The sequence below is a fragment of the Typopeltis vanoorti genome, chromosome 14, assembly GCF_054136105.1.
Source record: "Typopeltis vanoorti isolate ZY-2024b chromosome 14, IOZ_Tvanoo_1.0, whole genome shotgun sequence".
Lineage (NCBI taxonomy): Eukaryota > Metazoa > Arthropoda > Arachnida > Uropygi > Thelyphonidae > Typopeltis > Typopeltis vanoorti.
In genome coordinates, this window is record NC_143562.1 from 58,468,627 (window position 1) to 58,485,010 (window position 16,384).

Below are 16,384 nucleotides of genomic sequence, written 5' to 3' on the forward strand. Positions count from 1 at the left end.
TTGGCATCAAATGCTTGACCTTTGAACAAGGGTCATTCATACGTATAGTTCGTTAAAAGCTTTCAGTAGCACCTACTAAAAGATACCGACTCAGATATGTAGAAACTTCCTATTACGTAATTGTTTCCTATGACCCTAGTTGGTGAGGTTATACAGTGGGTGAGTAAGAAATACTTCGACAAAAAAAATAAAATAAAATAAAAATAAATAAATCAACAAATACTAGCTTTTATTTGGCTGGTCATGTGCGGTAGAAACTGGACGCTGCTAAGCAACCAAGATTCTTCATTAATCTTGCCCTAATGCAAAGATACTATAACGTACTGTGGAAGTTTTTGAATCTTGTGGTTCCTTAGTAACCATATGAACCATTGATACATGGAGTTCGTGAGTGATCTCTGTTTGTGTCCTTCAAAATATAGTTGATGTGTGCTGCTATGATGAATGACTTATAATAGAGAAATCCCGGTATGTTTTTTATCGCTTCAATCATCAGGTGATCTGAAAGTATTGCAAATAACACTGTAGAATTGATAAAAAAAAAATAATGTCTTCATAATCACCGAGAAAAAAAAAATGTAAATAAAAAAGTAAATATGCCAAGATCTTATTACAACTATGATATACCGTAATAAGAATTTTTATTTTCTTAAATCCTAAGATTAAATTATATATAGTTTAAAAAAAATCTAACTATTAAAATATTGAATTCTAATATACTCACTGTCGTAAATAGATCTTTACTTGCATAATAGTAGAATGTTATACACACGAGATTGCTAAATTCCAACTCAAAAACTTGACTAACTGTTTAATCAAAATGCGCAGAATCCATGACGTCATAGTAGCTGTTTTTGTCGTTACCATCTAGGAATTAAAGTACTGACGTATGGACAATCACGTGTTACAGATATGCCATTTCAGATAGATGTGAAACAGACGACGCATACGTATAAGTGGAATTACCCAATCAACATTGCTTTCATAAAGAGTAGTAATATTTTTACTTGTATGATATTTCTTATTACTAAAAAATATATAAACGTAGTAATGTAGGCCAATTTTTTATATGTACATTGTAATCTAAATTTGTATCCGTTTCGTAGATTTATATTATTGTCTTCTTATTTAGGTCCAATCGGGTCTCAGTTCACAATACAACAGTGCTTAGAATAAGAAAAATTGATGAACAGTCTTCCCAAAGAGATTTTTATTAAGCTTCAATGTTTTCCAAGTAAGTATTTAAATTATGGATAAATAATTTTCTTTATTTGACAAAAGTTTACTTCTCGTTATGGATTTAATCTCTCTCTTTTTTTTTAACAACGTTTGTGGAAATTTTAATCTAAATGAAAAATTTTTAATTTCATAAAGTGATGACTAAGGGTGGTACGGACTGTCTACCGATTTCCAAAAGTTAGCATAAAGAGAGTTTAGTCTACTTACTCCCTATGAGGAATGAAAAGGCGTTAAAGGACTTGTTATTTTTGATTTTTTAAATATATATATATCAAATTTTCATTTTAGTTTTTAAATAATTTTAATTTTTTTTTTTTTTTCAAAAATTGAAATTATGACAAAAAAGTGAATTAAGGAAATCTTGGGAGTTTAATGCGATTCGATGCTTCGTCATATTTCTGAAGATATTTTCAGCGATATTTTGCTGTCATATTTAGAACTCCATCTGCCCTTACAGTTTTCCACGACGATGGTGAACTTCTTTTTATCATGAAAAAACAAATATATATATAAAAAAGAAATGCAGCAAGAATATTTTTAATCCCATGGTACATTCAGTTTCATCTTGCACTTGGGATTTCCATTTCGGATCATCCTGTCGATATTTTTTTTCAGAAATAAGAGCTTGAAGTGAACAGTCGGACATTATAATTGGATTCTGTCTAGACTTGATGCTCTCTCTCAAAAAAAAAAAAAAAAAAAAAAAAAAAAAAACTTATGCCCCCCCCCCCAAAGGTCTTGTTAATATCGAGTTCCCACAGATTTTTCGCTTATATCTATCATATCCAATATATAGATGAAATCCCATATATTTGCTTTTTCGTGGACAACACGAGCGATTAAAAATTGATAGATATTTTCAATACGTATCACCACATTCTTCCAACTTACAAAAAGACTTTTAGAAACTAATTTAACGCCTGTTGGGTGTTTGATCCCAAATATTTTCGGGACTTCGATAGATTTAAATCGCTAATAAAAGCATTCACTTCAACCGGAGTGTTAAAACGAAGTCTTGTACTTTATAGTTTTTGGGAAGTTACACCTACTCGTCTAACCATCTGAAGTCCACGCTTCTGGAGGATTTAAAAAAAAAAAAAGGAAAAAAAAACCAATTAATCAAATCATTGTATAGCAATTGTATTTTTTCCCTTAGCTTAGCTGTTATTCCGTTATTATTGCTAAGTGCACAGTGAGTTTTGATTCCTCATAGATTGTTGTTTAAATAGTGCCACAGTAATACTAATACGTCCGTTGCATTTGAGTTATTCCAACGCGCATGCGTAAAACTTTTCTTATCCAATAACATCTGTATATATATATATATTTTTTTTTTTTTAATTATCTTAAATATGCATTTTATTAGTGTTAATCCATTTAGGTTTATTTCAACAGTTGTATATTTAAAAAAATCCAAGCCAAAAAAAAAAAAAAATTGTATAGCGGTTAATACAGATGGGTTGAGGGATGAAAGAAAAGAGATGACAGATAAGCTTTTATGACAGAAAGATAATTAGACTGCCTGTTGAGACTGCCTTACGCCATAAGTCTTTCTACGTAAGCAGAAATCATTTTTATCTTTATTATTTTGTTTATTTTACCATTGTGGGAAAAGATCGATATGTCAATTAGAGTTATCGAGTGCTTCTGTCAACCAATGCAACATAAAGAAACCCCCCTCCGTAGCGTAAGCACGATGGCTGTCCAGACCTTATAAGTAACCCTGTCAGACAGTGAATTCCGTCAAAATAAATGCCACCAAAAATAATAGCAACTTAAGGCAAAGAACGGTTGCTCACTCCTAGCAGAATGGCGACAACAAGATATGGTCGGCAGCTGCCATTGACAGCGCTGCTCTCAGAGAGGCTGCATTAACCTCCCTGCTCTGTCCCACCGTTTGGTCCGAGGTAGCCCTCCCCTGCAGCCGGTGTGTTGAGGCGGGTTGTTGCTCCGGTGTGCGAGACGTGATAAATTATCACCACATCCTTGATCAGCCGAGTGCCTTTGCTAGAAGGAGTTCTGCGCGTGCTTCTTGGTAGCCCCTAAAGGAACGTTAGTGAAGCCATTTTTTTCCCTTTTTTTTTATTCTTTTTTTTTTTGAGTTTCTCTTTTCTGATAGCGAAGTGTCAGTTTTCTCATAAAGTTAAGTAATGATAGAAGTAAAGAGAAACTGTGACTCCATCGTTGATCTGCTAAAATCACTAGTAGCTACATCCGCTTCTTTCGTGCCGGTTATTAAAACCGGTGTGATTATTTAACCCAAAAGTTTTTTTTTTCTTTGTTAAAATGCTTCAGGGAGAAAGAAATCCAAGTAATTGAGAACTGAAACGCGTTGTTATACACATAAAAGATCTATTACCAAATCCTTGACATCTGTACCGACTTCTCTTTGTACCAATAATGATATCTAAACTTTAAGAATAGTTTAACTTTTTTTTTTTTTTTTCTGAAGCATATATATGACTTATTTGGACTGTCGAAAACATTTGGTTAAAATTTGAATATAGTAAAAAATTCATTTTGAATGGATACATAATTTCAGAACTCATATTTTGTAATCAGTAATGAATACCAAAAATTGATTTACTGAAAAAAAAGGAAGCTTAAAAAATAAAGTTACTCCAATAAAAAGAAAGCCGAACTGGGAAAAAATTAATTACCCCCCCCCTCGAAGAAATTAAGCTCAAAAAATGGATTTAAAAATAGAAAGACGAAACTAAAAAAAAAAAAAGATGAATGTTCGGGAATTTATGCACGTAAAATAGATTTACTAAAAAGTGTAAAAAAAGGACGGTATGAAGCTCAAAAAATGAATTTATTCCAAAAAGAAATACAAAGCTCAGAAATGGATGCTCAGAAAAAAAAAAGACGAAACTCAAAAATGATGAATGTTCGGGAATTTATGCACGTAAAATAGTTTTACTAAAAAGAGTAAAAAAGGAAGGTATGAAGTTCAAAAAAGACAAAGCACACATATGAATGCTCAAAAAAAGAAAGACGAAGCTCAAAAATGATGAATGTTCGGGAATTTATGCGCGTAAAATAGTTTTACTAAAAAGAGTAAAAAAGGAAGGTATGAAGCTCAAAAAAGACAAAGCACACATATGAATGTGCTCAAAAAAAGAAAGGCGGAGCTCAAAAATGATGAATGTTTGGGAATTTATGCACAAAAATAGATTTACTAAAAATACTAAAAAAGAAACGGATGAAGCTCAAAAAATGAATTTGCTCCAAAAAGAATACAAAGCTCAATGAAATTAATTTCATTTCATTCAGCTCAAAAAATAGATTTATCCAAAAAAGAGCGGAAGCTTAAAAACAAATTTACTCAAAAGAAAGATGAATTCTAAAATTAATTTATTCAAAAGAAAGATAGGCGTTCTTAAATGGGTTTCGCAAGTAATAATTGGTTATATTTAAATTACTTCAAGACATCCATCTAACCGAATCAGCCTTTATCTGTTTAATTGCGTTCTGTTTGTTTAAGCAACTGTAGCAGCACTGTGAAAATCTTTGTCCGTGATAAAGTGCAAAAGATAATGCACGGAATTTTTTTTTTTTTTTTTTTTTTTTTTTTTTTTTTTTTTTTTTTTTTGTTGTTGTATGAGTGTCGAGTAAAAATAAAATAAAATTTCCTTTTTTCCAATTGTCCTTAAATAATAAAGTATTACGCAACACTAACGCACACACATCCATACCCACCCAAAAATAAATTAACATACGTTGTCCATTTAAACATGTAATTCAGTAAAAGGACAAACACATGCAATTACTTTATAATACAGTTTTATAAGGCCTGCTTAGCAAAGCGATACAGACTTCATTACCATAGAAATTAGCCCTAAACGACAAATTTTTGTTGCTTTGATCGCAACATTAAAGTAGCAGCCAAAAAAAAAAAAAAACTTACAGCATCTGCAACTAACGCAGAAGAGTATAAATACATCAATTGCACCATGACTCATTATGACATCGACCGTGGGTTACGAGAGATAAAAAAAAAAAGAAGAAAACAAGAGATGTTTGTAAATCTCTCTCAATCATTTGAGTTAGAGACAAAAAAATGATTTTAAACGTATAGAGAAGTAAAAAATGGGATAAGGTGGGAATTTATGTACCGTCCTTTTCGACCTGTGGCTTTGTTTATTTCTTTTTTAGCTGTCTGGCTCGATTCTTCTTTCTCTGTCTGTTTATCCTGTCGGTAGAGGTCCCTGTCTCTCTTTGTGTGGGCCTATTATCTTTACGAACATGTCACCAGTAAACTTTGACACCAGGTGTCAGCACCGGTTATACTGCAGCATTTTGCTAAGGTATTAAAGTAATGGTGTCAACTCAAGTCAATAAATATTTAAATACTTTATTCACCTACATTTCATTTTTTTTTCTTTTTTCACTCGCCGTAATAGTTTCTATTTGGGGTATCAGCAAGGGAAAAAAAAGACGTCTGCCCTCTTTAACGCATCAACTATTATTGAATGTGTTAGCATCTGTTTTTGGTAGCTTGCCCTCTCTCTCTCTCTCCTTCCGCCCTCGTAGCATCAAGGTCAAATGTTGCGTGTGCGTCCGGTGGCTTCTGCAGACAAAGAATGTTAGGTTGAAGAGCAGCCAACAGCTCCCTCCTCGTAAGATGCCCAAGGTTAAAACACGACCTACCCCTAGAAGTAAATGCATGGTTCAATTTTTACAAGGAATGTATTTAAGTATAGTTGAGAAAACAATCAAGGTGATTACAAATGAGATTGGGGAATAGTTCTTTTTATTCTAAGTTTGACGGTGGACTGACCCATAATCGACACCAAGATGGGTGCAGATTTTCTCTCTTTTTTTTTTTTTTTTTTTTTTTTTATGATTTAAAAATGAGTAGGACGTCAGACCATTCGTACAGGTCTGGTTGCCTTGTATCCAACGTACCTCAATCACAATTACCAATCGCTTTTCTTTAAGGCGTTGGCCAAAGGTGGAACCCATACAGAAGCATCTGCTAACAGAGTTTATCCAGGAAGAGGGGATAATGAGGGAAGGGGGGGGTTTAAAAACAGGTGCATTTCTTGCGAAAATATCACTAATCATTTGAGCCAAAAAAACCTTAAAAAATCGCGGCCTGGATTTGAACAAGGAAAATTTCATATACGCCAAGAAGTCTCAGATGAAAAGAAGGATGCGTTAGTATCATTGTGAAAAAGAAAGTGCTTAACCCTTTCGGAAAAACTCATATGCTTAAGATTACCATTTTGTTTCTTTTCTCAATAAACATATCAAGAAACTGTATGTAGGCAAAGTAAACATCCTATACAGGTCAGGACAAGAATACAGTGTCATGAGAGGATACTTGCACGTTCTTCACACCAAATGTGTAAAGAATCATGCAAGCAGATAGTAATTTTCATAAGGAAGAACTCTTTTTCCTCCATATCTAATTTTTGGACCCCCCCCCATCTCTTAACTCATTTCCACGAAACTAGTTTGGACTCTCCTGTTACATTAACCCCAGCTCTTTCTCCAACAACCTTTAGTATTGTCTAAAGAGTCTATTACTATGATTTAATACCCAAAAATGTGGTCAGGTTGTTAGAAGTAGTGGGTTTAAAATGTCAGCCAATCCCTCTTTATCACTACATAGCTAAACCTGTTTTCGAACTTCGTTACCCCATTCTGACCGAAATACTGCTTGTTGTAATTACGTATAACATTTCGGATCATATTTCGAGTTTGTAGGCGTATACAATCTATTGAAATAGCTACGCAACCCTCTTCCCCACAAGTGTAAATCATTCTTATGGCTATTGCAATTGTCTTTATAATTAGGAAGACGTTATGAGGCAGTTAGTAATTAAATATCTAATGATATGGTATTTTTTTACGTCTAAATATTTGTGATGTTGCCCTGGATATGACAACGAGATGCTAATTACACCGTCTTTGACAAAGAATGGTCAGGATACATTCATAAAAATTGCAAATCCCCCATCCCCTACGCACTTCCACATAGAGTAGAACAAAAGACGGTTAGGTACTAAGTGTGTGTGTGTGTGTGTGTGTGGGCTTATATGAATTAAATAAATAAATTTTATTTCGTTTCTTATTAATTTTTATTTCGTTTACTTGAAGTACTGCTTTAATTAATACTTAATACTTTTTACTACTTTAAAGTATGAAATATATATAGTAGGCACTTGAAGTAGTTTTGTAAGTGCCATTTACTTCGGATATTCTTCAAGTATTTTAAGTAAATACCAAGACAAATTCAAGTATGTTCTTTGACTATTAGTAGGTGCTTGTAATACGCTTCAGAATTTCTGGTAGCAAATATTCACAAAGTGCTTTAAGAATTTAAATCAAGCAAAATACAGTACTCTAGAGTATCTTTTAAAGGCAAGTATTCTAAAGTACTTGATGGAATAAAAAAAACAACTGATGGCAGTCATAAAGAAAGCACTTTAGTCACAGAGTTATTCCCATAATAATATTTTAGTGACTTTATAGTCACTCACATAATAATGTCACTAAAGTATTATCAGTGACTTGGTTACATAATAATACTTCATTGACGTACAGAGTCAATCGCATAATAATAATACTTCAGTGACTTTACAGCAAATAACAATAGGTGTACCTAAAGTATTATGTGAGTGATTTACAGAGCCACCGACATAATAGCACTTTTGTGACTTACAGTTACTGACATAATACTTTACTCACTGTCCGCGCGGTTATCCCAGTGGCTTTGCGCTTCGCAACCATATGCCTGAGGAAAAGTGTCCTAGGTTCGATTCCTGTCGGAGACGTGAGGAGCTGAAGGATCTGCCATAGCCAAGTTAGCCGGTCTTGGGTGTGGACAGCAGGGTTTTTCTCCCCGGTTTTTCTGGGGTTTTTCATCCCGCAAGCAGGCAAACCGGTCGAAGACACACACGCGGATTACAGTCAGGAATATTGACCCAGTCATAGGTCTGATTCGTCAACTATGCCGGTTCCGGACCCCAGATAAAATTTGGGGGGGGGGGACTTAGATGGTGCTGTACATTCCCGTAAAAAGGAACTTACGTTGTACCATCACGCGGAAATTAATTAATTACTTTACTCACTCACTTACGGCTCCTGTAGTACTAAGACTTAAATAATACTTTATCTTATTCCTACTTCCTAGTCTCTAATACTGGTTTTCCAAAGTACTTCTGGTATCAAATAAATTTTTACCTGATACTTGGTACTAGAAATACTTTGAAAACCCAGTATTTAGGAATGTATGAAGTATCAAGTAAGAATAAGACGAAGTATTATTTGTCTTAGTACTTCACATATTATGTTAGTGACTGAAGTATTATGTTTTTGTTGTTACTAACATTAGTTATTGTTTTTTTTCGAATAATGTTATTAAATATTAATTTAGTTATCGATATTATCATCAGGAATGTTGATGTGTTTACAATCTTTGCAGTTTGGGTTCCGATTATCTTTTATCCAATTAAAAAAAGGATTTGTCGCCTACATGAATAATTTTGAACTGTAATCTTCTAAAAAAAAACAAAATTATCTTGGTGTACATACTCAGCCATAGAATATGCCGTATGACACACGTAGCAAGAATTATTTAGACGGATGTAAACTGGGTACAGACAGTATTAAAAAAAAGTTCACTTAAACTCATACTATATTTATAAAATGTATTTGTTAGTGTGTTTCCCCACCGGCGAAGCTTTTTTTTTTTTTTTTCGGAAAATTCTTAAAACACGTAAACCTCAAGTGACGTAATGTACAACCATAGTTTATTTTATTCGCGTCCTATCTTGGAATGCAGGCAAGTAGCCAAACTCCAAATGTTTAGAAATGCCGAAAGACTTGACTTTTTTGGGGGCTATCAGCAACACAGTTGTATAACTTTATCCCAAAGTGGCGAGCAATTCAATAATCAACTGCACATTATTCGATGATAGAATTGAAAGAAAAAACAATTTCCGGGTTGGGCCAAAAAGTTTATGGTTATGGAGACGGAAAAACAAAATTAAGTACGAAGAGAAACAGCACACACACGGGAGGATTTGTTATGAAATCGATTATTCAGTTCAGGTTCTTGGGGTGTTTCCATTTCTTATGTTATACGACTTCGGGAGATGGTGAATCATATGAAGCACCGTAGCTGACGCATCCATCTTTTATCGAAATGGCCTCAACATGAACACAATAAAAATATCATTTTATTTATGCTAAGGTGCGGGTGTGTGTGCCATTTTTAATCTTATTCAAGTATTTGCCAATTTTTCAAAATTAATTGTAATATTTGAATAACGTATTTGATTTTTTTTACAAATGTAAAAATTACTTAATGTAGAGATGGGAAACAATTGTAGACGACACATTCCGTTTTTTTTTTCCTTGTTCATATGATTATTCAAAAAAATATGTAAATTCAGGGGTTTTTTTTCTCGAAAAATATGCAGATAATATTCAAAAATATTTTTAAATGTCAATTTTCCTTTTTTCAAAAATAAAAAAGAAAGGAAATTTAGATGATATTTCAAAAAATAAAAAATTAATTGCCGATCCAGTTTAGAATTCACTGTAAATTCTAATAAATACCTACAAAAATTTTATATCTGAACCGAATAAACCTGAAATATATAAATTATACGTTGGATGGGGGGGGGGGAGAGTTATTGTTTTTCCAATTTTCAATCGCTAATATCAACAACTTAGGATACTCATTCACAGCAACATCAAGCATGGAACAAAGAGGAATGATGATGCAATGCGATTCATAATTGCGTCATCATTTTTTATATTTTGTATATTTCAGATGTTTTCTACTTTTCAGTGGTCAGTGACGGGACAGTATTTGTTACGTATTCATTTAATTTCGAATTATTACGTAATGATCAGAAACGCTTTTCATTGTTTTCCTAGTTGATCAGATTACCTGGGGAAACAAAACCGACTCATCGTTAACCAAAAATGCCATTTAACTAACCTTTGGAATGAAATCACCGCTTACTCAGCGCCCTCTGTTTAATGACTGCTCAATTAGTGGTGTTTCCAGTGAAGTCACCAAAGGGAGAGAATACCAAATGAAGGGGATGTTACGGGCCAGTGCATCGGACAAAAAAGGTCACATGTGTTCAACTAGCACAGGTAAAGTCTAGAAATTGCGTTTCTTTCCCCCCCTTCTTTTCCTACCCCCCATCCTCGGTTATTCACGTTCTCATCCATTTTGTCATTTCCCAGTCCTTAGCGGAAGTGACGCACTATTTGTTTGTGGGGTTCACACGGTAATCGCCTTCAGTTTTAATGAAGTGTTCTGCACTGGAGATAGAAGTGTAATAAGGCGTCACTCGCTTGCCCTTATCTAAAAGAACACGTGAGGTTCGTGTCACGAGACTTGTTTCCTACTATGAGATCTTTCGAACAAGATCTGGTATACATATGTTGAACGAAAAAAAAAAATAATAAAATTAAATAAACAGCGTGAGTTGAATATTTAGTCTCGAGACTAAATATTCTCGAGAGGTTATACGGAAATAGTGAGGCTAATGTGCTTCATACGTAGTGTTTTTATTTTTAAATTCACAGTGTTTTTCCCGGGTACACTTCAATCCCCCATCATATGATTATAGTTGGGAAGAGATCTTAGCTTCTGTACTTGTATTCGTTTCTTGTCTTTAGGAGTATGGATTGTAGTTCCAATAGTTCACGCAAGGTGGCGGAGTTTTCTAGTATTTATATTAAAATATGAACCAAGTGGAACAAGAATCCATTTGAGCCATTGCAAATCAGGTCGAAGAGCAGGAAAATGTGTTCGAATCCCACTGTGGGCATGAATGTTTGTGATCGTCTTTAGGTAGGGGAAGAATTTCATTGTCTATTGCGAGATCATTACTAAATGGAGGCCTGATGAAGTTCCATATTTGGTCACTAGGGGATTTACGGATTATCGAACTCTTATCATCTCATTATATTAATATGAATGTATGATTAGTTCGCAGGCTTTTGCGGATGTATTCGCATTCAAAAGGCCGGTCTTTATTTATTTATTATTTATTTTTTTATATGGAGCAAAACATCATAAGAAATAAAATAAAAGAAAAGTAATGTTATCCGACAATTGAAAGTCAGAAACTGTCGTCGTCATAAATGAATTACCGATAAATACAGAGATTGATAGGATTTCCGCAGATGCCTGCATTTGATAGATGGGTAGAAAATGTCTACAAACTTAAAACGTTGCCAATTTACAGAGGATCAGTTTACCAATTGGTAAAATCTCATCATTTAACAAAAAACTAATTTTTATTTATAAACAAAAATAAAAATATATAAAAAGGTGTCTCTGATTATGCTACTTTTTAGTTTACTGTTCATCCTTCTTAAAACAAAAATGTTTAATTTCTGAATAATTTAATTTACAAAACGAAATTTTATAAGATTTTTATATATTTTGATGAATTTAAGTTCAGCGTCGCCCCTACTAGCTAAACATATAAATAAAATATTAAGGAAATTATATTCTATAGTGGATCAAACCATATCCCATACGAAATCTATTCATAAAACGGATTTATTTAACTTCTAGCAAACACTAAGTTATTAACTCTCCCCTTCTGTCCTTAGCCGACCGTTCAATAATACATAAAAATCACGTGATCATACCCGTTTTGTTTTATTACATCTTTTGTTACACCTTCATACATGCACTAAATATTGTAGCATTCACACAATAGCAGATATTCCTATGATTGTCAATTTCCGTTAAACTTGGGGAGAACCACTAGTGTTCACAGACAACGAAAAATCCAACATATCATCGCTGTTGGTTGCTTCATATGGAAGTCGACAGGACAATGCTCATCAATAATTTGAACATGGACTGCATCGTACTTACTGATCCATGCGCGCTAATAGCTATGCCATTGCAGACTTTGTACATAGAATTAGCCACTCCTTGTATTAAGTTTTCTTAAGTACGTTAAGGTGATATATATTAGTACTTAAATTTTAATTTAAATAGTTGGCCGATTGCTTAATTTATCCGGTCTCAGCCAACAAGCTGCGGGTTTGAATCCTACAAGGATGGATGTTTGTGATTGTCTGTGGATGGGAGATGAATTTCATAGTCCGGTGTGAGATCACTATCACTTCCTGTTTATTGGAGGTTTGAAGTGGCTTGAAAAAAGTTCCATGTTTGGACTCCATTTCCAAGGTTATGGAAAACAAAATAAAATTTAAAAAGTAGAGTACATTAGTACTCCACGACTTGGGTAGGAGCCATTTTCTTACAACTTGACGGCTGAAAAAAAGCCAGGAAAACTATGAAATAAATAAGTATAAAGACAAAATAAAACAAAATGAGAATTTTTGAAAGTCGGACCCCAGAGTTTAATGTAATTAGACTCTTGGTTATCGGGAGTAACATGGACCTCACCTATGGTATGAATTACTCATAACCGCTAACGTTATTTTATTTTATTTTTCTTCTCCCCGACAAAATATATTTGATTTCTGTTTTTAAACAACGAAACCTTATCAACGCCTCAATATTATTAAATCGAACTAATACAAGTCCTTAAGAGGACTGGCTTAAAGGGGCGAAAGCAAGAATGCTTTTCATCTTCCCCGTTATCTGTAGAGGACAGTGTAGGGATAAGGTGTTATTGAGCTATAAGCTCTGATCATGGCAGGAGGGTAACAGCAATAGCCGAGCCTCAGTTAGAACTTCATTGGCTACAGCATTGCCATATGTTAAGGTAAAGCCGTCTCTAAAAATTCGGACGATCCCTAGGCCACTCAATCGTGGGCGAAAGACCGTCCATCTCAGCGTTGGCTCCACTTAGTGATGGCCTTCCGCCCACCACCGAGCAGAACCGCTCATATATATACAGGGTGTTCGGGATAAATTTGACATATTTATAATTAATTATATTTTTCCGTAAGTTACATGTATTAACACACACTTCTCTTCATTTAAAAGTTTGGACCCTTCTTCATTCATATACAAGATGTCAGAAAGGATGGATAGCTGGAACCCACCTGAATCATGGAAGAGAATAACTTGTATCATGATGATTCGTGCCCGCCATCAAAATAAGGATATTACGACTGCTGCCCAATGCTCCCTGAATACAGTAAAAACAATCAGGCATGAACTAGAGACTTGCAATGGTGACTACGAGGATGTAGCAAGAAGAAAGATCCCTAGCAGACGATCTGATTGCGTTCGTACAGCAGAATTCCTCGCAAATCTGCAGGAACAGGTGTTGAAGAACCCTGGCATTGGAATTCGGGCTTTGTTCGTGGAGTTGCTAACTGTAGTCAAGCCCTGGATAACAAGGGTAGCCAATGGTAGGCCGTATGTATGGCAGCAGGATTCGGCCCCTTGCCACACCTCTGGGAAAAGTCAAAAATGGTTGTCTGAAAATTTCTACGACTTCACCAGTCCAAATGTTTGTCCTCCAAACTCCCCAGACCTTAACCCCATGGATTATTTTGTATGGGGCGCAGTTGAAAAAGACACCAATCGCACTTCCAGTAATACAAAAGCCCAGTTAATGGATAAAATTAAAACAGTTTTTGCGGCCCTTCCCAGGGAGACTGTAGCATCAGCTTGTTCGAGGTTCCGAAGCAGAATTGAAGCTGTGATCGATGCTAATGGTGGTTATTTTGAGTAAATCGTGTTGATAGTATTGTAATTAACTCTGCCTGTAATGTTTTTTTGTCAATTCATTAAATTTAATAGATACAAAGAAGATTTTCTTTTTCCTTACGAAACTGTCAAATTTATCCCGAACACCCTGTTCCGAAGAAACGCATTCACTGACATAGCCCCTCAGCGGGCCATACCGGAGAACACTTTCCCCGGAGACTCAAATTGCTCTCTTAAGGCAAAAACCTGAAGTGAGCGAACTCAAACTCTCGAATCTCTGTCTGCGCCCGGGAGGGGGGGGGGTAACTGCAACAGCCGAGCCTCAGTTAAACCTCATTGGTATATACAGCTTTTCCATCCATTGCCCTCCCAGGGTATTTTAATCATCGCATCTCACAGTCGATTTTCGCACACACAGTTATGCTATTCGATCATATTTAAATAATAAAAAGGTGTCTGAAAATTTTGAATAAAATTAATGATTTATTAAAATAAGTGTTCTTAAAAAATTAAAATTTTTACTTTTATAACTTTTACAACTTTTTTAATAATAAATATTTCGTTTTTTTTATAAAATTCTGTTTATTAGTTTAGCAAATAGATCTAAGTAATTCCTAGCCACATCATCCACTGCTTCTTACTATTATAACCTTCATTACAGTTGTCACATCATGAAGGAAGATTTCCAAATGTTTCTTGTATATAATAACATTTGCGTATGAATTCGAGGATCGGGATAATTTTCTTAATTTATATATTAGATTTCCGCTACGTTCTAAGGTTGACTTGTTACGTTTTTTTTTTAAATCCTTAATTTCTTGCAATATAACTGCATTCTGATTCTTCTCCATCGCTCATGGTTTTTATTTGACGCAACAAAATCATGTTTACGGAAAAACGAACGTTTCCAATTACACTTTTTATTGTTTTTCCAATTATGTAGGAAGAAGTTTCAGGATTGTCTTATCAGGTTAATATCCATTGACATATAACACGAAATTTATTTTCTTTGAGGTAATGGTGTAGTAAGATCCTTAGAAAATTGAAGACCCCCCCCGCTGCGAAATGAGTGCATATTAAGGGTTCTATTTACACTACGCAGTTCCACATGTGTGGACAAATGAGTCGAAAGTTCACGCTGGTTATAATATAGTCCCTTGCACGTTTTCCGAGGTCGGAAGAAAATGCAGTACACTAACCTCCTCTTTGTCTTGCATAGTACCGATGTATATTCTGACTTGTGATGGCATCTACGACCCCTCCCATCTGAATTGAGGTCATCGTGCTTGCGCATTGTTGCCCGGACAACAGTCACTTCCGCCGTTGGATAAAAACGATCTCTCTCTCTTTCTCTTCCTCCCTCCCCCAGAAACAATCTGGCTTCAAGTTATCTATTAAGTGGCCGATAAAATGTTGACAAAAAAAAAATAGCTTTGTCCCTGGTTAAATTGAGTGCTATTGATACTAACTGTATTCAAGTGCGCATGTCAACTAATGTGATTTTATGATGGCAACAGATAATGTTTTTTTATATACCACCACCACGTGAGAGAAATCTACATTTACAGCTCGAGTGATAATTGTAGATTGCACATTGTTACGCATGAAAAATCTACTGCGCAAACGCGTGTTTGTTTCATTAAAGTTGGCACGATATCAAAATCGGAACAAGGAATGTGTGTATGAGTGTGTTGCTTCTTGTATTTGAGAAAATTAAAATCTTGAGTATCGAAAGCTTCGTTTATGTTAGCTCATTATTTAAACATGAAAATACTGCATACAAAACTTACTCAATTGTTTACCTGTTAATTAAAATAATATGCATTTGGCAAAAGGATTAGTGACGTAAGATCTTATTGATTACAGTTACTTATTCAACTCTGCTCCCCACCCCCCACCCCTCCAATTCCCCATCATGTTTTTCGTCACAGCCCAAACTGCTTCATGATCATATAACCAAACCTCACTTCTTACCAGAACACCAAAGATGTGTTCTATCACGCAGTATCGTGATACTAAACGTAAACGAAGTTGACACGCAATGTGGACAGTCACCACTACAATTAGAGGGGGAGATACAGAAAGTTCCGCATGTCTTAATTTCTTTTATTTATCGTGGCTTGTACACGATCACCGCGCTTGTGGAAAGGCTAAAATTACTATTATACCAACATGTAAGTTGCCTAACTTCTTTTTATATTCGCTATTTTGTAAAACCTTTGCGGTCAGCATCTATAACAGTGACGTCACAAATTACCTTTGAATTAAAATTCTTTACACATTGAGAGTAAATTATGAAATACAGAAAGGCAATGTTTTATTTGACTACGTACATAAATGCAAAAGAAAACTGTTGAATTTGGCCGACATTTCGTCTGCTATTTATCGTTTGTATGTTTGAATTTTAACCGACAGCTAAAATCGAAATAAATGAAGTGAAAGAAATTATATTATGATAATTTTATTTAGAAAAGGATATTTTAATCTCCATATCGATTTTTTTCCCCTCTAATAACG

At 34.6% G+C, this 16,384-nt stretch overlaps 1 protein-coding gene across 3 annotated transcripts in view; it reads left to right on the forward strand.

Annotated features, from left to right (window-relative positions):
- Positions 1-16,384, forward strand: part of LOC150099511 (zinc finger MIZ domain-containing protein 1-like) — a 350,736-nt gene that overhangs the window by 42,502 nt on the left and 291,850 nt on the right. For all 3 annotated transcript variants that reach the window (XM_090403404.1, XM_090403403.1, XM_090403405.1), the window contains exon 2: positions 1,133-1,234. The gene's annotated coding sequence lies outside the window, so the exon portion shown is untranslated. The remainder of the gene's footprint in view (positions 1-1,132; positions 1,235-16,384) is intronic.